We start from the raw sequence: 23,971 nt of genomic DNA on the forward strand, positions 1-23,971 counted from the left end.
TGAACTTTCACTGCTGGCCATTTCCCGACATGCAGAACCTGAACGCTTTCTTTGTCAAGACGCTGTATGTACACCCTTATTTTTGTTGTTTTCAGTATGGACCAAAAACAAAAGGAAAATCCCTACAAATTCCTGTGACTCATAGAATTAAAGTAAGAAGTTACAATTATATCTTCAAGGATCTTCCTGAAATGTGTTTTTTTCCTCAGAGAGATTTCATTTACAATATATACTTTTTATAGGCTATTTCTCCTGTGGTAGTCATTTAGAAATTAGCTCTAACACTGCTGTTACCTCACTGGTATCAATAATGTGATTTGGGCCATTAGCAAAATCATAATTATGGAATTATTTATGTGTTCATTCAGCTATTCTATTAAATGTCTATTATGCACTAGGCAGTGTGCTAAGCAATGGAAATACAATGTTAAACAAATAAGACACAGTTTCAGAATTCTTCACAACCTCTCATCTTACACAAGATATGTAGTCAGAAAGACAATAATGCTGAGAAAAAGTGTTAGTTTTGTGATAGCTAATAGGGCATTTATCAACAAGAACCCAATCTTGCTTGGTCTATCAAGGAAGGCTTTACTGACAAGGTGAGATTTAAATTGAGATATTAAGAATGAGTTGAATTTAGCTAGATTAAGGGGTAAGTGGAGCAGTTGAGGGAAGAATGTGATAAATTCTGGGCGATAGGAAAAATATTTGAGCAGGATCAGAGGCAAGGTAAGTCAAATAAAAAGTAAGAGATAGGGAAAATGGAAAAATGATTCTGTAGGAAGAACCAAAACCCAACCATTTAGATTCATCTAAACTTGCTAAAGACTGTTTTATGCTAAGTTAGAGTACTAAGTGGTTTCATTCAGAAGGACGGTATCATTCAGTGCACATTTTCAAAAGATTATTCTCTGTGCATCAATTTCTTCATATGCAATAGAGGTAATGTGGTCTCTTGTAGCTTTCAAATTCTATGAGACATAAATTAAAAGTCTTGGCAGATTTGTTTATCAATCTATATATTTGAGTAATCGTGGTTCCAAAAGACCATTGGCTTGGGTGACAAAATTCATTATCTGAGATGCCAAAGAACGTCTATGGCGAACTCATTCTGGAAAAAGATATGAGCTTAGCTCCTGATGGCTTCCCTTGTGTAAACTGAGTGATGGCAGAAGAGTAGACACATCCAAAAACATTATGTATGTTCTACTCAACCATGTGCTTGTATTTTAGCCTTGCACACAGTACACACACACGCACGCGCACACACACACACACACACGTTTCTTTTACAAATAAACAAGGGCTCGTGATCCTGAGTCCTTCATACCAATGAGATTATAAATAAAGATATTACTAATAATGTTAATAATGCTTAAGCACTATGTGTCAGGTGCTTTGTTAAGTTTTTTTAAATAGATTATTTCATTTGAACTTTGCACCAACTATATAAGGTGTATACTACTAATATCATCATTCTTATTTTAAAGATTCCTATTTTAAAACACAGAAAGTCGCATCTGTTGCCCCAGTTCACACAGGTATTATGAGGTTGAAGCAAGATTTCCACCCCACCATTCTTTAGAACTTTAGAACTTGATGCTCTAACATCCAATAACCCTAGATGTATTTACTCACATGCACACCCTTGTCCCAGTTATGTTTTGGGAGGTGAGAGACAGGAGTGCAAATGTGTCTCAGAAAGCATGGGATCCACCTAGCCATACACAGATGTAAAGAAGCCACTGCCCACCCTTGCATTACTGCCACTCCCATCTCTGCATCACAGTGTTGATGAGGAAAAGACAGTATGTTTCAGGGTTGACTGGTATATTATATTCCAATAGTAAGCTGGTGTACAAGCAATAAAGGATGAGCTATCTCTTCCACAAAATTCAGAATGTTCTTCACTTTAATCATTTTCTTTTTCTCTGGCTGGAATTCTCATTCTTCCTCCAGGTGCTGATGTAACTTTTATCAGCTCAGGTTTTCCTGCAGGTGACAGGGTAGCATTCAGGGAGAGAGATGGTGGGGAGGAAAAGAGATGCTCATTAGGAGGAATTTTGTTCACATGCATCACACACACTGAGAATTTTAGATACTCTGCCTGCTTTATCTTCACCTTCACCGACTCCTCCCTCTCTAAAGAAACAGAAGGCGGTGAGAAAGTGGAGGCTGCACATAGGTAGGACTGTTCATCTAGATAGGCTGGCAGACTTGAATTTGGGCAATGCTTCTTCCCATTTCAAATTATCCCTTCCCTGCACAGATCACCTGTCATTGTAACATCCATGGCATCTCTTTACCCCTTTCTCTTTCCCAGGGGAAAATGACTTATCTGACTGGAGATTTGCATGCAAAAAAATTGTATCCCAGGGTCATATTCTCTGACAATGTGATAGCATTAGAAAATAAGGATAAAATATATGATTAGGAAACAGCATGTGCTTGAAAATACATGAAAAAAAGATTAGAAAATAGGAGCTGTCAGAACTGGACTCTCAGAGCAGTTAAAGTTTGGATTAAGAATCATAAATGAGTAATTCTGATTTTTTTCCCATCTCTGAACCTCTTTTCTTTTATTCTTGAATTAGGAAAAATACTAGTATTATCTCACAGGTGGTTTTTAGGACTAAATCAACACTGGATACAAAACAGTTATAATAGAACCTAACAGTGCTACTATTATTATTATATAATTTTGTATTTTATTTATAATACTTTAAACTATTTTATATAATTATAATTATATAAAATTTTAAAAGCCACAAAATTTTATTATTTTACATAAAATATACAATATAAAAATATAAGCTGTATAAATTAGGTATATAAATATTACTCTATAAATTTTCCCTAAAGTTAGAAAAGAATTAACAATTATAATAGTCTTGCATTCATTTATTTTTTACCCTGATGAACCATGTTATTTCATTGAACCCTCACAGTTTAAGTCTTTATTTAATTAGGATAAGGGTGAAAATCAAATAGCATGCAAAGCAGATAAAATAATATCTTTTATGCAGTAATAATAAAACAGTTCAATAAAAATAACCTATTGAAAGACAGTGTAGAGCTGAGTGTTGGGGACCAGAGTTACACTAGGGGAGTATGAACGCCAGCTCTACTACTTACTAGATTTGTGATTTTGGCAATTACTTACCTGTGTCTATTTCCTTGTCTCTAAACTAGAGAAAAATAATAACAGTATGATCAAAGGTTGTTTTGAGGATGGATTAAATTTATTATTATATGTAAGTAATTATATAATTCCATAAGTGTACTTGGAGCAATGTCTACCATATCATAATCACTTAATAAAGAGAGAGAAAGCCACCTTGTAAACTATCAAAACCAGGGCTTAAATCCTGATCTTCCAACCTTGGTCTAAGTGCTTTTGTAAGACTACAGCTGAAAAATCTCCCGTTCCCATTTTACTTATTCTTAACTGTGTATAAAGAAATAGAGAAGCATTCTGCTTTTGATGAAATATCAAGGAATCAAGACCACAGGCATGTTGAGAAGGGCAAGACCAAGATGTCCCTCCATCACACCCGTCTCTCTACTCATTGTTTGTTGGTGGCTGTTAACCCACGCACATTCTTCCCATACCCCCTGCCCCACACCTAGAGTGGGAAATGACACCAATTTCCTTGACAGAACGGTCCTCAGAGCCCTTTCAATGCATTAACAATATGCTACCTAGCATTCATGAAGAATCAAATCAGTTCTATTTTCTTCTTTTATTTGTTTAAAGCAAGGTAGCTTAGTTACTTGAACTTGAGCCTCTATTTAGAAAAAAAATGATAAAACAAAGCACTCACAAACAAAATTCTTTGGAGTTTGAGTGCTTGGAAACACTACACTGTTGTTTTTTTTTCATTTTCAGTTCCTCTGGCAACAAATGCACCATAAGGGATCTCCCAAGACTGCAATCCTGCTGGTCTTTGAGTTTGATTTGCCATTTTTTAAGATCTTGAGAAAGCAAAGGATTCTAAGCTCAATATGTATTTCAGTTAATGAAACAGCATCTTCTGTTTGATATAAAGCACAAAGGGAAATTTTCAGAACGAATACACCGAACGTTTATACCTGGAGGTAATGGTTTTCCCATTATTAAAGCGTGTAAGCAGAGGTCAGACAACCCTTCCATGAAAATGCAGGGAGTGTAGTGGCCTCCACTGCTCTGTCTGCCCAGCATTCCTCCACATTGTGCCTGCAAGATGCTTTTTCTACATTCCCACTACAGGTTTCCAACAGAAACATTCATGTTTTTATTTGACTCTGGATGCAAATTATTCACCAAGAAATAGGCAAATATGTCAAAAGAGACCTTCAGGGAATTTTCCTGAAACTTTTAAAACTGGATCTGAGAACAACCCTAGGGTGCTGAGTTGAGGATTTTAGGCTGTCGAGACAGACTCCCCATGTTGGTATCGGTTCCTCCACTTTCAAGTGAGGATAACCAGACAGGTGGAGCTCGGAGGACTTTTAGGGCAGTGAAAGTACTTTGTATGACACTAAAATGATGGATACGTGTCATTACACATTTGTCCAAACCCATAGAATGTACACCACCAAGAGTGACCTGTGATGTAAATTATGGATTGGGGGTGATTATGATGTGTCAATGTAAATTCATCAGTTGTAACAAATAGCTCACTCTGATGGGGGAGGTTGATAATGAGGGAGGCTATGCATGTTTGGGAAATCTGTGTACCTTCCCCTCACTTCTGCTGTGAACCTAAAACTGCTCCTCCAAAAAATCATGTCTAACTTTTTAAATGTAAAGAAATTAGATAGTATGAACATCATGATTACTATCAATCAACTCTTCATTTGTCATGGATTTGTTGGAAACAAATCAGGGTGATGGAGAGGGAAGGTCTCTGGGCCTCCAAGTCTGTTTCTAGTTTTCCATGAAACCATATGCGTCTCTGTTTTTCTGATAGAGTCTCCTTTTTGCCAAAAAAAAAAAAAAAAAGGAAACCAAGTTAGATAGCAACCTTGGATAAAACCAGAAGGGTGACATTTCTGCAGTTTCACTCTCCAGTGGTTCTGTGTTTACCTCAAATCAACCCATACATGATGCCCTTTGGCTTGGTCTTTGCTATTAATCTTGTCCCACCATAACTCTGTCTGAGCTTATAGTGCAGTAGCCAGCTTTGGGGACCAGTAAATCACTGCAGCAAAATAGGAAGAATCAATCCTTACTTCTCAGAAAGAAATTGATATGGTTATGAGAAGATAACAGATGTTAACACATACTAGAAAGACACCACACCTTCAAGGTAAAAGTCAAAGTCATTATTTCTCTCTTTACCCAGAAAACTTAGTAAGTGTCTTTATCTAGAATCTACTCTCTCTCAGCTTCTAGGTCTGAAGTATCATTTTAGATGGTATTAGCCTTTGATTTCATTTTGTTTTCTTTTTCCTTTCTAATAACAAAAATTATTTAAAGTTTACAAAGGAACAGGAAACTGAGCTTGCTGATCTTGAGGAGTTTATTAAGTAGTCTGAGAGTGTATCTATATATCTATTTATACATTGATCTATTTATCACATAGGATTACTTGCTCCCCAGATTAAATGGGTAGTTATGAATTAAAGTAGATCTTAGGCAGTAAATAGGGAACTAGAGTAACCTAGGAAACTTCACGGACTTCCTTGTGGAGAGATATTTTAGTAGAAGTAAAACTCTTCATATAGCTAGAAAGGAAGGGAATAAAATGCATTAGTCAAGAACAGACAGCTCACTTTTAATAAAGTCTTCTCAGAATTGTACTTCTATTGGTGTTTATGTATAAACAATCATTGGTTAAAACATGAAATTATCTAGAGTTTTTCAAATATCCATAAACACAAACACAACAAAAATAAAAGAAAATTGAGTTTAAAAGATGTAAGTTCAAAATTTAGCTCTACCACAACTATTGTATGACTGAGCAATTCTTTTAACACCAGTAAGCCCATTTTACTCATCACTATAAGAGAATAACACCTTTATCATAGTTTTATTGTAATAGCTGAGTAAGAAAATATACAAAAATATTATAAACTACAAAGCATGTATGCAAATGAAGATAACCACTATACTCTGAGTCTTTGATAGTTACGGACCTCTGCTTTATTTAGCTTTATGTTCCCAACACCTAATGTGATGTTCCTGATTTCCTAATAAGTAAAATTCAAATTCTTTAATGTTATTTTTAAAAGGTCCATTGTGATTAGTCCTAGATCATCTCTCTTATCACTTTTTTAAAAATCATATCCTCTAACTGTAGTGATTCTGCCAGTCTGAGTTCATGAATTGGTCTTCTAACCCCTTGGGACCCTTGCATATCTTCTTCCCTTTGCCAGGAACCTTCCTAATTTCTGTTCTCTTGGCCATATGCTACTCAACCTTGAAGCTCATTCTTTCCACCATTTCTTCCAGGATGCCTCCCATGACATTCCACAGATGGGGCTGGGTGCTCCTCTATGTACCTTAGTGCTTTTATCTATGAACCAACACAGCACTTCATGCAGAGTATTGTAATTACATGTTTTCCCCATTAGTTTGCCAACTCTCTGAGAAAAAGGGCTCTGATTTATTCACCTTTGAACAGGAGCACACAAAGAGTGACAGAGTAGGTGCTCAAGGGATATTTGTAGAATGAATTCTAGTGCGTTGTAAGAAAATATTAATAAATGGGAGAATTTTTTATTCTATCTTATGGGGATCTGGTATTATTTAGGAAACAGTTGTTGAAAAGAGTAAGTAATTGGAGGACGTGTTATCTTCTTAAAAGATTGACTGTGAGGAGAGATGTGCATTTTAAAATTTCTTGTCAAATTTATGAACACATTTTTAATATCACATTAAATTCAAAGTTTCTGCTGAGAGGCAGAAATACAGCAGACAGCAGCTGTCTCTGACAGCATGGCGTCAGGCAGCTCCTCCTGCAGAAATCGTCGAAGCCACTGTTTGAGAACTGGCTGCAGGTATCTTGGCTCCATCATATTAAGAATATAAAGAGGCATAGAAGGAATTTATGAAGAGGGTTATGGAAGGCTGAGTCTCTTGCTCAGAGGAGCTCTCTCTCTCTCCCCCACCATCACCTCTTTCTCTCTCTGTCACACACACACACACACACACACACACACACACACATCTGTACCTTCTGTACCCGAGGAAGGAGTAGGGAACTCAACCTCCATCCTCTCCTAAAATTGAAAGGATTCAGTGGGACCATTCATGGAATTGAGTATATGTAACGTTGACTATAGACAGCAGAGTGGACATGTCTGATCCACTTGTAGAAAATAGAGAAGGTGAGTGGGATGGCCCAGCTGGCTGCTGACTGAAGGAGAAGTGATGTGTAGTTCTGCACGCCCTGAGTTTTAAGGAAGAAGATGTGTGAGCACTTGCCATGGACCAAATGTGGGTCAGATCACAAGGAGAGCCCATGTCCAGCTCGATGTCTTGCCTTCAGGAGGACTGCTTGGAGGGCAGGGGACTCCAGCAGAGAGGGGTCTGCGTGAACTGGACTTCCAGAGACAGTAAGCACCCAGAGGAAAACACATGGTCCACATCCGAAGGCCCAGGAAGCAAGCCTCTAAATGCTTCAGGCAGCACCCACACAGGGTCATTGTTCCATACCTGCCGGGCCCCGAAGTCCCTTTATCAGATTGCCAAGTCACCAATAACATCGATCGGGGCATATCTGTTCTTTTCTCCCCAGGCTTCAACCCCCACTTCAGGGCAGGGCAAGAGAGAAGAGAGAGACAAACAGGAGAGAAAAAGCCAACAAGAACATAATTTATAAAATTATATGAAATCAGTGGGCTTCCACAAAGAGCATAGCTGATTTAAAAGTATGAGTGAGACTTATAGGAAAAATATGACCCACAAAAACAAAGCAAATGTAAAACTATGTTTAAATCTTCATTCTTTTTAAAATAATTTTAATATAAATTTTCTTATTTACAATTCCTGATTCTTATTTGTTTCCATAGGTTCAAATTATCTTCTAGTGTTATTTCTTTATTCTAAAACAGCTTTGTTCCCTTTCATATCTTTTGTGCTAATAATAACAAATGTATTACATTTCTATATTTTATAGGCCCAACAATATAATTATATACCTATTGTTTTATACCATTGCTTTTTTAAAAATTCTTATTTTTTATTGAAATGTAGTCAATTTACAATGTTAGTTTCGTGTGTACAGCAAAGCTATTCAGTTACACAAATACATACATATATATATATTTTCAGATTCTTTCCCATTACAGCTCATTGCAAGAAATTGAATATAGTTCCCTGTGCTATACAGTAGGTCCTTGATGTTTATCTATTTTATATACAGTAATGTGTATAAACCTTCATTCTTTTACTTAGCTGCTTTGAATAGCTATACCCTAAAGACAATAAGGAAGTCTTCATTCATAGCTTCAGGCTGTATAAGTATCTCAGAACATAGATACGGAACACGAGTTCCATTGCACCTTTGCAGGAATAATCAGAGGTGAAACGGTGTGAGCACCATATGGCAAAGCTAAATCATCCTCCTTCCCAAAGGAGGTAAGAAATGGAAATGCTAGTCAGCAGGAACACAAAGAGTCAAATTAAATCGTTTCTATTCAATTCACTGAGAAAAGTACTATTTTACTATTTTATCCAATCTGTCGTCGGAAAAACAGATGACTTGTTTAAAAAGAAATGTTTAACTCTTAAGATGACTGATTCTAGATGGAGGCCAAATGAGGAAGTCGGGTTGATGGCCAAGGAAGAGGCGCTCCCAGGAGAACAAAGGTGTAGTGAGAGAAAGTGTAGACAGAGGCTGGCGTTCATTGAGGCTTCCCCGCTGTCATGTCATAAAATGTTGTCATTAACAAGGGAGTAACCACATCATTTTACAGATCAGGAAGCTTGGGTCCAAAAAGATAAATTAATTTACTTATGGTCAATAATACAGAGCAAAACTGGAACTCAAGCCCTAGGTCTCTGGATTGTAAATATTGAGGGTGTTCCTCTCCATTTTTCCAAATTTGCCACCTGACACAAACATCAGTAGGATGTCCTTTGAGAGCATCCATAATGTTCTTAGAGAAGAACCTTAAAAATAAACCATAGGGCAAGAATCCTAAAGGCCAAGGGAGCAGAGAGATCAATATTCATGAATAAATAGAAACGAAATGTTTCCGCTGTGAAAAATTTACTGTCTGCTGGCCAGTAAGTTTCAGGAGTATGAGAATAAGGAAATAACCAATAAAAGAACGTAATCTCTTAACAAGTGTTTCAAGAAGGCTTCATTAAAGCCTGGGGGATTTGTGGCTGAGAAAAAGTTTGTTAAAAGCTTTCAGCCACTTTGAACAAGAGAATGGTCTAAATATAAGGAATTACTGCAATTTCTTCTTTTTCTATAGAATCTAGGACCTGTGGTTTTTTTAACTTGATTTTCACGGTAAAAATGAAAAAGAAATGACCACTTTTTCTCCCTCAGTGGGGTGTTTTCTGCGGGGAGAAAGACATCCTACTCCTTCCTGACTCGCTCTGTATGGCTCTCCATTCCCATTCATTTTGCTGCAAGAGATCATTAAACCCAGCTGTGCTCGGCAGTGATAATGGAAATGGATGGTGAGAGATTTGAGGGCGATGACAGCAGAGCAAGACTTCACACCTCAGATTTTATGCTGAGGATTTAGGAGAAAAAGGGATCCCTGACTGAGAGGAGGGGATTTCAAGAGGCACTCTCCTCCCCGGGAAGGCTCTGGGGACAGCCTCATCACCTGCCTCGCTTTGTGTCTCAGAGATTAACAGGGGAAAGGGGTGTAGACTTCTCGTTGACAAAACCATACCACTCCTATGACTGGCTGAGGCAGAGACTTTAAAAGCTCCTCCATATACAACTTTTGAAAGAAGTGTGGTGGGGTGGAAGATGAAATAGCTCAGTGGTAGAGTCTGTGCCTGCTAAGCATGAGGTCCTGGGTTCAATCCCCAGTACTTCCATTAAAAAAAAAAGTAAACCTTATTATCTTTCCCCTACCCCTCAAGGAAAAAAAAAAAAAGCAAAGAAAAATAGCAATTATTGAAGTAAATATGATCTGAAAACTCTAATAGTTTAACACTATTGAAACATTAAGGAGGAAAAGATAAATTGCGATTGGTTGAAAAATGCAACTGAAATGGTTTGATTGCTTAACTTGGCAGACTGCTATCACTCTGCTTAAAGTGGCTGGTGTAGCCTGGGGTAAGACTTTAAACCACTGACTCTGTGAGTCACCTACGGAAGATCTGTAGCCTGATTTGGACCATCTAAGCACTTCTCAAGGGGAGAAAGGCACTTGGATTTGAAGAAATCGCAGTGGAATCAATAAAAGATTCCACTGAACTATAGGACACGGGGCAAGTCACCCAACATAGCAAGACTGAGCTCTTACTGGGATAATGGTTATGAACATTAGGATAAAATGTCACAGTCCAAAGTTTGAAACAGAACAGACAAGAGACAATAGTCATGCTAGTCACGTGCACATTTCTGTGTGAGTACATGGAAAAGGAAACACAAACACATCTTACATTTCAGTAGTTAAGAATCAACACTAAGTAAGGACCCTCCCTGTGGTTATTACTGTCCTGGATGTTAATCTGAAACATGAAAAATATGTCTCCAACTCTTGAGGTATAATCAGGTCCCAATTTCTGCTGATCCCCAGTGAACACCAGACACTCATAATACAGACTATAATTACTAATTAATCTGGCTTGATGTAAGAGGTGAAATATAGTTGCCCTGCTGCTGGTCTTCATCATGTTTGCATCATTGTATAATACAACTATCCTTCAAGCTAAAAAGACATGGAACAATTTAAAGCAATGTTAATAACAAAATGAGCACTGGACTTGGAGCCTGGTGATTGAAGTCTTCTTTTTGACTATATGGCCTTGGACAAAAGTTCTCTCTTTCTTCATCTATAAAGTCAATGACTCACAGCAGCTTATTCTACCTGCTTTGCAGTATTTTTAGGAATATCTTGGAAGCAGTATGCCAGCTTGACTGGATGGGGGCCAGAGGTCTCGATAAGGAAGTCCAGCAGTGATTGGGCATGAGTAATAAGGATTCTGCTCAGGGCTGAAAAATGTGAACCAAAAAGAACCTTAGAATCAGGTATTTTTTATAAATATTTTACTCTTAGTTATGAAACACTGAAAACAGACAGAAAAATTTGGAAAGGAATATAACTAAAATCTGTGTGTCCACCATCAACAACAAAAAATTAAGTATCAAAATTACAGCACACTTGCTTAAGAATTCTTCTGGAAAAGATGGAAGACCAAGGAGGAGGGAGGGAGAACAGAAGGGAGGCGGTGGAGGAAGAAAGGTAGAATGAAAACCTTTACATCTATAAAAAAGTCATCATTATTCCTATTTCCTCTTCAGATATTACTACTTTCCCCACATTGGTATATATGATTTCCCTCTATTTGTTTAAACTTTTACCAACTATATGTGTGGTTAAGAATAACTTCTTGTTTTTCAACTTCATATAAATGGTATCATACGCCATGTACATTTTGTGATTTCCTTTTCCACACAGTATTACGTTGTTAGATTTTTTTTCAATGAATGTAAATACCTGATTCATTTTGAAAGCATTTTTAAGTGTCGTCTATTGTATAGATATAGCATTCCCCTTCTGTGGGATAGTTTTTACTGTGCCATGGTAAGCGCTCTTCTTCTTGGAACTCATAAAAAAGCAAGTCGTTTTCTAGGGTAGAAACTTCAAGTTCTGAATGCCCCACGTCATTGCAAATAATTGGTCTTATTAGGTTGACTGAAGTTGGTCAATCTGTGACATGGTGTCTTATTAACATTTTAATTTTAATTTTCCTTATTGCTAGTATGGCTAAGTATTTCTTTCATACAATGATTGAGATTTTCAGTTTTTTCCTGAGAACTTCATGTTTATACTCGTTTTCCATTTATGTATTGGGCTATTTTATTTTGTTGTTTATTTGTATAAGCTCTTTATATATTCTAGATATTAATTTTTGTTTGATTTTTTAATTTCATTTTTTGTTGTTGTTGATTCCTAATGATATTACACCATAATTAGAGAAAGTCTTTGGTTGACTCTGGTTCTTCAATATTTAATTAGTTACATCTTGTGCAAGGTTACACAGTCAATTTTTGGAAAGGTCCTATCTGCTTGAAAAGGTTGTGTTCACTAACATTGAGTGTGATGTTCCATGTATGTTTATGAGAGCATGCTTTCACTGTGTTATTCAAATCATCTAGACCCTGAAAAGTTTGACTGCTCAATCAACTTTTATTGAGGGAAGTATGTTAAATTTTTAAAAAATATTTATCGATTAGTCAGTTTCTCATTGAATTCTGTCAATTTTTGCCTGCCATGTGTTGAAGCTATCTTGTTAGACCCTAACTGATGAAGATTTGGGCTGTTTCTAAACATTTTCTGTGACAAATCATGCTACACTGAATATTCTTGTACCTAAATTCTCAAACACACATATATGCATGCTAGTGGAGTAAAATCCTAGAAGGAACTAGATCAAAGCATAAGCACATTTTTAATAAACAGAGAGATTTTACTAAATGATCCTTCCTATCGTTCAAACTGAAGGAACCTATTGGGAAAAAAAAGAAAATAACTGCCTAGTTAGAGTTGAATGAATTTTGAGTTAGTAACTATCATTGGAGAATAAGAACCTTAGTCAGATGTGGTGAAACTTTTAGAAAGTTTTACCCTCTGCTTTCCCAACTCCAGCTCTCTTCCCTGCATCTTGATAAGGTGACTGCCTTTACTATGGAATCTTAAAATAGATCCATTTCCATTTTCAGAAAACTTTGACTTCGTTCTAATGTATATACATATATTTTTTTCACCTATTTCTTGGCATTCACGGGTGTCAGTGTAAAATCCTTGGATGAAAAGACTGAAAAGTCATATCTGCTATCTCACAAATCAGAGTGCACTTCTTGAAATGAGAGCATTAGAGATAAACCATCCCTGTTTTGCCAACCACTGTGAAAAACACACAACAGAAAAAGGATCCTGGAGTCTTTGAAGAATATCCTCGATAAATTTTGCAAGTTCCAATTTTTATCTTCTTGAGAAATATTACCATGTTCCCTCTGAATCGCCACTATAAGCTGTTGCCAGTAAATTCAAACAGCTATTTTATCTACTTGAGGCCAAAGGTTAAAATGCAGGCATCCGAACTCCGCGAAATGACTGTGTTTTTCTTCTGAGGGCACGTAGCTGCATTGTTGTGCTTGAAAACAGGATGCAAATGTGTGGAGAAACCATCACTGTGAGACAGGAGGGAAGGGGGCAGGGCTCAACCATTAAAAGAATAACACAGTAATTGAGGATAGGACATAAACCGGTTAAAACCAGACTAAGCCCAAGATGTTAGAAAATTCAACTTCCAGTAGACCTTGAGGCCCAAGATGGTGGAAGATTCGACTCCCAGTAGACCTTAACCTTCATTATATGCTCACTAGAATACATTAGCATGCTAAATGGCACCCCCACAGGTGCCTGACAGTTCCGAGGCTGGCCGTAAAAGGCCAAAAAGTGGCCTGGGAATTCCTGGGAATCCCAGTCCCTTCCCCAAGGTAGCTGGAATCATCCTCCCACTTGTTAGCACATGGAGTTACTGAGCCCATAAAAACTAACAACCCCACACCGTGTGGTTGCTCTCTCTTGCCTTCTGAGACAGCCTGCACTCTCTGTGGAGTGCGTATCTCTCTAAATAAACTTTCTTTCACTTTACTATGGCTCGCTCTTGAGTTCTTTCCTGCGCAAAGCCAAGGACTCTAACTTGGCAGGGTGCATCTGAGACCTGGGACATGAACATCCTCTTGCACCCTACTTTCCTGCAACAATTGGCTTGTTAGTACATGGTACGCACACCTTCAGGGAAAATTGTACCTTCTGAAGGTACAGATTGTACCCTAGAGAAGGCTTCCGTGGGTTGAGGAGACAAGGCAGAACTTGGAACTGAGAGCACTGGAATCCTGACTCAGGACTTAAAACATGTGTGCCCCTAAGCAATATATGTATTTACTTTCTCTCTACTTTGGTTTTATCACCTATAAAATGGGGATCATAGGCTTACTTCAAAGGTAAATGTGTGAGATAAAGCACCTTGCAGAGTGCCTGGCTCATAGAAAGCTCAAGGCATTTTGTTTTGCTGCTGTGAGTGACAGAGTAGCAGCAATGATGGTGGTGGTGTAGCAGTTGTTGTGACCCCATCTCTTCTAGTCAGGAAGATAGACACAGCATCCTTACTCCCCTTTAACAGAATTGGGAGGGGAAATCCAGGAACATAAGTTCATATGCCTGTAACCACAAGCCTACTTTTAGGCAGGTAGGCCTGGAAGCTTTAAGCCAGGTGTATGGATTGACACCTAAGACAGAAACAGTTAAATGAGACAAAGTTCACTCAGGTTAGATGACTTGGGCTTGATAAATTCATGTCTTCCTGGTAGAGGTCTGTTTCTAACAGCAAGAGGAGTAAAAAATTCTGATGATTTCTAATGGCATAGTTAAAAAAAAATACACACAGGCACAAACACACACATATGTAATCTTGGAAGCACCCTTTCACCTCGCTGAACTTCAAAGTCCACACCTGTAAAATGGAGATAATGCTTTTTCACATACTCATTGTAAAGGTCTATGTAAGCATCTAGAATCCTAGCACAGGGCCTACAACATGGTAGGCACGGCAACAGCCATCAGTTTTAAGGACAGGACAGGGTTAACAGAAACAGCTAACAGTAGCAGTCGCAGTTGCAAGTCGGAAGTTGGGGCACTTAGGCAGGAAGCTGTGGAGGGGCTAGGAGTGCAGGGGAGGCTCATGGATATGGAGACACGGCCAGCAGAGTGGTCACTTGGCACCCTCTCTGAAGTGCCACCCAAGCTTCTCTGCTCTCCTAAATTACTTTCTTCAAAGTCTAGCTTTAAGCCATCTATTTCTTATAGACTCTGGGATGAATGATAGTTCTTTTCAACTATACATTTTTTTCCCAAGAAAATAAAGTTGATCCTTGAAGAACACACGTTTGTATTGTACAGGTCCAATTATACTTGAAAATTTTAAATAAATACATATATGCACTATGATGTCTTTTCTCTTCCTTATGATTTTCTTAGTAACATGTTTTTCTCTCTAGCTTGCTGTATTGTTAGAATACAGTATATAATTCACATGACATATAAAATGTGTTAATCGATTGCTGATGTTATCTGTGAGGCTTCCAGTCAACAGTAGGCTATAAGTAATTAAGTTCAAAGGGGTGTCAAAATTATACATACATTTTCCAGTGCAAAGGAAAATAAAGTTTATAATCTAGCAATTTCAAAGCCATGCATCTTCCTTTGCCAGCTGGAACTCCTCTGCTCCACTCTGATTCTAATTCCTACTTATCCTTTAAGAATCATCTAGGAAAAAATTCTTTCACTCAACTTTTTTTGATGCCTTATTCCCCTTCTCCTGTTCTGAGTTAGATGCTGTGATGGTCAGTTTTATTTGTTAATGTGGCTTGGCTACAATCCTCAGTTATTCAAGCAAACAGTATTCTAGGTGTTGCTATGAAGATGTCTTGTAGATGTGATTAAAGTTGATAATCAATTGACTTTAAATAAAATAGATTATCCTAAATAATCTGGTCCTGATTCAATCAATCGAAAGGCCCTAACAGTGAAGCTGGGGCTTCCCTGTGAAACAAGAAATTCTACCCACGACCAGTAGTGTCAGCCTATACCTGAGAGTTCCAACCAGCCCTTTGGATGGCCTACTCTACAGATTTCAGATTTGCCTCGTAGGCCCTGACAATAATGTATGCCAGTTCCTTGCAATAAGTACATATACACACACATACATACATACATGAATCCACGACTGCATCAAGGAATGCAACAATCAATGAATTAATGAATATTAATGCTTCTCATTGAACCCTGCAGTTGCCTCTGGGTTATTTCTAACATAGCCCTTATTACTTTCCTATTATAATTGTCTCCATTATAATTAACTTTTGGAAACCTAATAGATAAACTCTTCCTGCTAGGAGAATACCTGTCACATGGTAAATTCAATATGGATTTGTCTAATTTAATTAATTAACTCTTATTAGAAAATGTCCTCTAATGATTAAGCCTTCAGGTGTGAGGCAGGTAGGCTTAAGTTTGAGTTCTGTCTCTCACTAATAGTGGGGCTCTAGGCAAGTCATCTAATGCTTTTAAGTTTTAGTCTCTTGCTTTTAGTCTGTTTGAGCTGCTATAACAAAAACATGATATAGACTGGGTGGCTTATGCAACAAATTTTTATTTCCCACAGCTCTGGAGGCTGGAAATGGAAGAGCAAGGTGCCGATAGATTTGCTGTCTGGGGAGAGCCTGCTTCCGGGTTCATAGGCTGCTGTCTTCTCACTGGGTCCTTACACAGTGGATGGGGGAAGGGAGCTCTCCAGGATCTTTCTTATAAGGGCACTAATCCCACTCCTGAGGGTTCCTCCCTCATGAAATAATCACCCCCAAAATGTCTCTACCTCTTAATAAGGATTTGGGGTAAGGGTTTCAATATACAAATTTGGGAGAGACATAAACACTGCATTCATCTCACTTTCTGCAAAAAGGCAATGATGATAGTATACCTGCCATATAATGATGATAGTATACCTGCCATATAAAGTTATTTTAGGCCATAGGAGAATATTTGCATAAAATTATCTTAGCATACTAACTGTCACATATTAAGAATTTAATAAATATTTGCTATTCTTGTTCTTATTATCATCTGGAATTTAGAACAACTCTATGTAGCCTTCCCTCAAGAAATATCCAATTATTTCTCTAAAAACAATTAGTCTTCATATCTTTGCCTTATTCCTGATGCTGTGATGTCTCAGAAAGTAGCAACTTGGTTTGGCTCTGGTGCCTGCTGACCCAAATCTCTACAAGGGACAGCTGATAACTAACAAGGTGCTGACCCCTCTTCTAGAATTCTCTCACACACGTGCATAGTGAACCCAATTAAATCTCAAACAGTACCTTCAACTTTTCATAAAAATGCCAAATCCATACAAGAATATGCAATGTCTTGCTCACTCAACTCCCCCCCGAAAAACACAGGAATGATAAACCACCACCACCAGCACCAAGAGCACCCGTATATATGTGACCCTATCCCTTCAAAGCGCGTTCACATAAGTGCTCTTCCTTGAACCTCACAGTGATCCTGTGAAGCATGTAGGGCATTTGCAGCCTCCCTGGGGCAGCTGATGAAACAGCTTATTTGTATATGAGTCTGTCAACTGTGTAAAGGAATTTAGAATCCATGTAGCCTAGATGAGACGCTGGGGGCCACCTCTCACTTACAGACTTTGTTTGCTGTTGTCTCCGCCCTGAGAACTTAGATATTCTGCACTGGGAGCCCAAAAATACAGAGATGAAATATTTCCTTTTCTTTTCAACTCCCAACTCCAGCATTATGAGCTGTTCACCCTTGTGCAATTCACTTAACCTTTGTGAACTTCAATTTCTTTAACTGTAAGGTTGGCGATAGTAATACCTCCCTTAGAGGACTATAAGGATTGCAAGTAATAACGTGGAAAGTAGCTCATAGGACCCTTCAAAGGAAGGTTAGCTGCATTCTTTTCTCTCGAGAGGCCACTGCACCACATAAGGAGAACAGAGTGACCCAAATCCCTATTCACCCACCAAGTTCAATACAGACACATAAGCTGAACCATCAAGCAAGACAGCCAAACCATGAATGAAGGATTGCGGCAAACTTCTATGTTCATGCTGCAAAAAAGTCGTGGTTACTGAGTCTTATTTTTCACCAGCTTCTTCTCTGATTCAGGAAAGCAAAGTTTACCTATGTTTTTCTTTCATCAATATCAGTGATTACTCCTCCATTCCATATGCTGAATATAGGGTAATCCTCCAGGAGTATTATTAGAAAGAGAGTTTTAAAATAATAGAAAAAAAGTCTTAAAATTTATAAAGTTTACTTATTTTTTAATCTCTTAAATTATCCTTTTTTTCAAAGGATGGATGCTCTGATATAGTATCATAAAAACAAAGCATATTTAACCCTCTCTTGCTTAATGTGGCCAACACTGCTGCTTGCTGAATTTACTTCTCCATTTGACATCCAGCTTGAAACCTGAGCTCCAATTAAAAAAATTTTTAATATAGGTTATGTATTGTATGTATGTTACATATTTTCTAGAACCAATAGCTTAGTTTATGTTTTTCAACTGGTATTATTAGGACCCTAAAACATCTTCATGAGATAGAATATTGAACAATTTTATTGCTCATTCTCTGAGGCCCTTTGATATTGTCCCATTTGGAAAAGAAAAGAGCACTCGTATAAAGGCTCCCAAAAAGACATCGTTACTTCTCTCAGCTGCAAAATGAGCAAGTCAAAGGCTGCAAAAAGGGAGGTATCATCCAATGTTGAAGCTACCAACTCTGTATTTCTGTGACTCCAGGAAGCCCAGCCTGGCATCCACCCTCACCCTCATCCCCACACTTGTCCACACACTCCACTAACTAACCTAATCTCCCCCGCCTCCCACATCCTTCCACGCTACCCTCTGAAACATATAGACTGTCTTAAAAAAAATAAAAATAGAAGCTTTGATATCCTTAACTTTCTTGAAGTTTCCATTAACTTTTCTTTTTTTACTTGATTGATTGAAGGCCAATTTGTGAGGGTACCCTTGGCCCTGCACACTCTCAAGTGGACAATGACTTTCTTCTCCCTCACCCCAAACCTCTCAATGCTAGAAATAGGCAGAATACTCCTTTGTCCCATTTTCACTTCCAAGCTATTTTTATCTTTCCCCCTGCATACACACAAAAAAATCTTAATGGTAGACTTTGAAGTTTTAAACATTATAAATAATAACCATTACCCCTCTCCTTTTCTGTAAATGTCATTTCCTGATCTCTCAGTGACATTCCTCTCTTTTCTTAAAAAAATAAATAAATAAAATATTAAGATGCTCATGATATCTGTTTCCACCTCTTACCTGATCAAGTGTATCCTTGAAAACACTCGAGATACTCTTGGATAATCCACTCACGACTCTAATCTCTCTTTTTCTTGACTTTCTCCTTACAATTATCTTTTCCTCCAGCCCAGTTAAGCCTCCAATTACTATTACCACTGTCATCTCAATATTTGCAATTTCTTCTATAATTCCAGCTTACTAATTCTAGAAACTCCACTCAAAAAATTCATTATTTTTCTATATTGCCCAATTATTATTCTAATGTTCATTAATGTATAATTTCATACATCACAATGCACAAATCTTAAGTGTTTATTTAGCTCAATAAATTTGGGAAAATGAATATCCTTTTTTTTCCCCATATGGTTATGACTTTTTCTGGTTTTTAATTAACTTAAAGTTAACTTCTACTTTTATTTCCCTACCCCAAAGTCCTATACTATATTCTTGACTTGTCATTTGACTTGACTTTCATACAGAGGTCTTCAATCTACCAGAAACTGAGTTTTGTGCATATCCATGTTTTGTGGATATCTTTCACAGCACCTTTTCTTTTTTTATGATGCTATCACTTTCTTTTTTATTTTGGTAAAATACATTAAACATAAAATTTACCATCTTAACCTTTTTAAAGTGCACAGTTCAGTGATATTAAGTACTTTGCATTGCTGTTGCAAACATCACCTGCACCCACATCCAAAACTTTTTCATCTTCCCAAACTGAAACTCTTTCCCCACTAAACAATAACTCCTTATTTTCTCCTCCCACCAGGCCTTGGCAACCATGATTCTACTTTCTGTCTATTTGAATTTGGTTCCTTTAAGTATTCCATATAAGTGGAATCATATACTTGTCCTGGTTTATTTCAATTAGCATGGTGGCTTCAGAGTTCATTCATGTAGAAGTATGTGTCAAAATTTCCTTCTTTGTTAAGGCTAGATAATATTCCATTTTATTTTTATGCTAAATTTTCTTTATATATCATCTGTGGGCTTCACAATGCTGCTGGGAACATGGGTGTACAAATGTCCACTATCTTTTATTAAGTGTTAATATATATGTGGTGTAATTCTAGATGCTCAATTATATTGCAATGGGCTGTTCCATCCATAATATCACATTTTGGAAAAATTCCTCAAAATAAACTTCTATATCCAGTAGAAAAAAAGTGGTTTTGCCTGCTTATTCTTCTTTAAGAATGTTCAAAAATTAACCTTTTGCATTTCCATATAAATTTTATTATCATTTTGTAAGATTCCTTCCAAAAATATTGAAAGCATTGATTTTTATTGGGATTGCATTATATCTATTAATTAATCTAAGTAGAATTTAGTTATATGACTGAGACTTCAAGTCCATGAATATGGTGTAGCTGTCAGTTATTTAGTTATTCCTCATATCTCTAATCAAGTTCTGTTATGTCCTCTGTAGAGGGCGTATATTTTATTAGACTTATCCTAGATACTTGATATTTTTGATGCAATTGCTAAGAAAACAATTTTTATTTCTACCTATTATTTTGCTGTTGTATTGAAACATAATTGATTTTTGCATATTGATTTTGTACCTATCTCTATTGCTAGAACTGCAAAGAAATTGAACAATTATTACAGTTTACAAGATTCAATGTAAGAAAATCAATTTTATTTCTATATACCAGAAACAAATCATTGGAAAAAGAAATTTTAAACATACCACCTACAATAATGTCTAAAATCAAAGAATACTTAAGAATAAATTTGATTAAATACATACAAAGCTGATACAGTGAAAATTACGAAGCATTGCTAAGGAAAATTAAAGAAGACCTAAATAAATGAATAGATATACCATGTTCGTGGATTAACAGACTCAGCATTGTTAAGATGCCAATTCTCTCTAATTTGATCTATGGATTCAATAATACCCTAAGCAGAATTCAAATGGTACATTTTGGAAAAAGTAATAAAGTAAAGCTATAATTTACATATAAAAGTAAAGAAAAAGAAAATAAATTAGAATATACACTACCTAATTTCAAGATTTACAATAAAACTATAGTAATCTACACAATATGTTATTGATGTAAGACAATTTGTAGAGAACAACAGAATAATAAGCCCAATAGAATAAACCCACATTGACAGGTTCAATTAATTTTTGACAAAAATGCCAAGATATTACAGGTATAACAAAATAGTGAAACAGTAACCTTATCAAAAGATGATGCTGTTATAACCAGGTAACTACATGGAAAAAAATGAAAAATTAATCATAGACGTAAGCTAAAAGTAAATTGCCCTAATTTTAGATGAAAACAGAAGAGAAAATATTTCTGACCTTGGAAAAAATAAAGTTTCCTTACACAGGAGACATAAAATCATGGAACATAAAAATAATCATAATAAATTGGACTTTATCAAAATTAAAAACTTCTGGTCTTTGAAAGACACCATTAAGAAAAATAAAAAGTAGTAAGTAAAGGTTTGGATGTGATAAAATATTTGCAACATATATGTTACAAAAGTTTGCATCTACCATATTTAAGTAATTCTTACCAATCAATAAGAAGAGAAACTACACACATACATACACACATACAATATCAAAAGATTTGAACAGATACTTCATAAAAGAAAATATGCGAATGGCAGTTAAGCACATGAAAAAATACTCAACATCATTAGCAATCAAAGAAATGCAAATTTAAACTTAAATGAGATATTACTATGTATCCATTTGGGTGAGTAGAAGTAAATACCAGGTCACATCAAATATTGGTTAGTATGTGGAGCAATCAGAACACTAATACATTGCTAGAGGAGCTGCAAAATGATACAGTTGCTTTGCAAAACTGTTTGTCAGTACCCTACAAAATTAAACATTAATTTATAATATTACAATAAGTATGCTCTTAGTTATTTACCAAAAGAAATTAAAAATATGTCCACATAAAGACTCATACAAAAGTGTCCACACCAGTGTTAACTATATATGCATATAACATAAATTAAAAAAAATTATGTTGAGTGAAAAAAGTAAGACAAAATTGAGTTCATATTATACGACCATTTATTTGCAGTTCTAAAACAGGAGAAACAAAGCTATAGTGACAGAAAACCTATCAGTGTTTGCTTAGAGCTTGAAAGTGGGTGCATAGAGGTATAGCTTGCAAAGTACACAGGAAACTTTTGGGTTGATGGAAATGTTCTACATTTTACCTTAACAGTAATGAGTATTCACACTTACCAAATCTCTGAATCAGTCTAATTTATGTTTGCGAAATACAATCCAACATATATTATCTTCTAAAAAGAAGAAAACACTAGTTTCAATTTAGGGCCAATAGGAAACACAGAACAAACATTGTGATTAAAAATTCAGATGGTACATGGGAAATAAAGTTGCTGTTTGGAAAGTCCTACACATGGCCTGTATACCAGTATAATTTGTGGCTCAATGGTTTTCATTTTGAATGAGGAAAATTTGGGATATGATACAATTATGAGTTTATAATTCATGTGAATAAGAATGAGTGAGAAACTAAACTCTGACCACTACCTAATGAAGTATACATAAAGATTATCTGTCCAAATGAAAATTAACAAAAGGAAAAAATTTACAGAAGAAAAACATAATTTTAGAAATTCTGCAGCAAATCCAAAACTATTCAATAACAAAATAGAAAAAGGTCAACTAACATTTTGTATTGGAGATGAATTTTAAAATACCATAATACATAATAAAATATATAGTTGTACACATTATATGTAAAAGGTTTTACAAGTACTATAATGTATTATTTTGAATGTTTCAAACACATGTAAGAGTAGTACATTGTTCTTGGATTTATTCTACCTTTCGGGGTGTAAAATTGTTTAAGGAAAAAAAACTCTAGGGCAAAGAACTGAAGTTGGAAGGATCTTCAAACCCAGGATTTTGCACCAGGGTGTTTGTATCTACCTATATTCTGCAAAATATTGGTGGTTTTTCTGAAATGTGAAACCTGATTATGTGATTTGCTTCACTACTCTATTTTATTATTTCAGACTATTTTTGTGTCTGATCTTTCTATCAATATCTTTCAACTATTATCATTTGAAAATGTGATTTCCAGACACCAGCCAAAGGATTTGAAAGCAAAACACTTCCCCCGTGTGTTGGAACTGGGTATTGGTGTTTTCTCAATAATTAAGTCATTCATCTGCTGCCTTTTCTTTTCCAGGGTTGAGTATGAGAATTCCAATGCCATTCCTATCCTCAATCCTTCATAGCTGGCCTTCTCTCTGGGAAAAATAAAAATTATCTGGGCAAAGTGTGCCAGTACTGAGACCATTCTTTTTTTGTCCAATTATTGGGGAAAAGATTATCATGCTGGAATGATTACCCTTAAAATACCAGACATACCAATGTAGGTCAGTTTGCAATCTTAACTATAGACTACTTATATACCTTAGAAGAGGAGTTTTCAACACAGCAAAAACTAAGTGCCATTGTCAATATGGATATGACCTTTCAGTTATGAATATGAAACTGGATATGGATATGAGAGGAAAGATTGAGTGGACTTCTCCCAAAACGAGAAATTATTTTCCACCTCTTTTTTTCTCATTATAATTCCCATAAGAACTCCTTTCGTTAATTATAACACTACCGCTTGCAGTCAAAGCTGAAAGGATAGCAAAAAAAATATTTACATCAGGAGAGAAGGGAACCTGTAATATTTGAAATACAAAATGAAGCATAACAATATTTAGCCTGAAAAAACTGGAAAGTTGCACGCTTTCCTACATTGACAACAGTGGTCGATGAAAACTGAATTCCATTCCTTTCTATTTGACACAATCTAATTTTCTTAGTCTTTAAAGTTTTGAAATAAAAGTCAATTTCATCTGAGAAGCAAATAATGATGCTATTGTTACTACCTTAGAATTTCATCCAAT

The 23,971-nt window shown here is 36.3% G+C and overlaps 1 non-coding gene across 1 annotated transcript; it reads left to right on the top strand.

Annotated features, from left to right (window-relative positions):
* The first annotated feature begins 9,925 nt into the window (after positions 1–9,925).
* Positions 9,926–10,000, top strand: TRNAS-GCU (transfer RNA serine (anticodon GCU)). Its single transcript has one exon. It is a non-coding gene; the product is annotated as a tRNA-Ser (tRNA).
* Positions 10,001–23,971: the final 13,971 nt, after the last annotated feature.

Source organism: Camelus bactrianus, chromosome 2 (assembly GCF_048773025.1).
Source record: "Camelus bactrianus isolate YW-2024 breed Bactrian camel chromosome 2, ASM4877302v1, whole genome shotgun sequence".
In the NCBI taxonomy this organism is placed as follows: Eukaryota; Metazoa; Chordata; class Mammalia; order Artiodactyla; family Camelidae; genus Camelus; species Camelus bactrianus.